Here is a 1,449-nt window from a genome sequence, read left to right on the forward strand (position 1 = left end):
TAGACAATAGAAATTTATTTTCTCCATTTTCTCTGGAGGCTGGAAGTCCAAGATCAAGATGCTCGCAGGGCTGGTTTCTGGTGGGGTCTCTCTCCTGGGGGATCAGTGTTGGCTCAGAGTAAATGTCTGGTGATCCCCTGAAGGTCTGAATATTTTTCTCTCCCCAGGGCACCATGTGGGGAATGTGGCTGCAGGTCCTTTTCAGAAAGGCTAGGAGAAAAAATGTTGCTATTGTTGTTTTAATATCTGTGGTGCCAGCACAGGATCCGTCCCCATGAACACCCATCTTTTCCTTAATTAAAAGGACTCTGGGACTGCGAACTGATTCAGGTCTGACCCCTGAGCAAGTGGCTGTGACTTCTAGCACAGTGACTCACCAGCTGGCTGTGTTCATTAAAATTCCAGTTTGTTGCTTCAGTCAAATGTATCAAGTCAGCCCTTCGTGGGTTTCCTATCAATTTCAGTCCCGGAAACGACATGATAGTTCACTGCCACCCAAAATTCCTGTGGGTCAAGCCATTCTGATGCCCACCCAACTCTTCTGCCCGCTGAGGTAACTGCACCCAGTCTTACCTTGGCAGTGAAGAGCTGTTGCTGTACCTTGGCACTACAGGATACAAACTCTCTCCCCTGGAATCAGGAAGCCCATTCATGGCAGCCCCTTAATCCCTGACCCACAGAAAACAGCCACTAACTGCACTGCTTCCCCAGGAATCAGGCCCTTGCCCCACCAATGTCTGTCTTAATGCACGTGATAAATCCATCCAACATGCCTGGCTCCCTAAGGCTTTAGATTCTTTCCAGCACATAAAGGAATTGCTTGCACCTCAATTTCATTCCACACTGAGTTCGGGCTTCGCTTAACCAAAGCACAGGACGCTTAGACCCGTTCAGGTTGCTCCAGCTAGCCCAGTGGATCCAGACTCTCTATTTACTACTCATGGATAGGCAAACCCGTGTTGAAAAATTGAGACCAATTTAACAAGCACATTTTAAAAAGGACTAGTAGCTGAAAGTCTGGTGATAAACAGCATTTGTAGGATAGATAAGTAGTCTCAACATATCTCTTCCCAAGGTACTTAGTAATCACAAAGGGGAAATAGTGTACCTACAGTGGAGAAACCAGGCAGACTCCAATTGAACCTAAAAATGAAAGTTAACGTCTGCAATGGAACAAATCAAAATCAAGTGCCTCAAACGATGAGAACTGAGAAAAACACACCTGAATCTAATCGTGAGTAAACATCTGAGAAACCCAAACTGAGGGACACTTCTACAAAAATAACTGTTACCCTGCAATAAAACTATCATGGAAAACAAAGGCTGAGGAACTATTCCAAGTAAGGGAGACTAAAGATCTCAGGACACAGGGCTTTCTTTCCCTAGAGGAAGCATTGTTAGGACAGAGGGGAAATCTGATGGGCAAGTAACATTTCCATGTTAATTTCC

The sequence above is a fragment of the Mesoplodon densirostris genome, chromosome 1 (genome assembly GCF_025265405.1).
Source record: "Mesoplodon densirostris isolate mMesDen1 chromosome 1, mMesDen1 primary haplotype, whole genome shotgun sequence".
Classification (NCBI taxonomy): domain Eukaryota; kingdom Metazoa; phylum Chordata; class Mammalia; order Artiodactyla; family Ziphiidae; genus Mesoplodon; species Mesoplodon densirostris.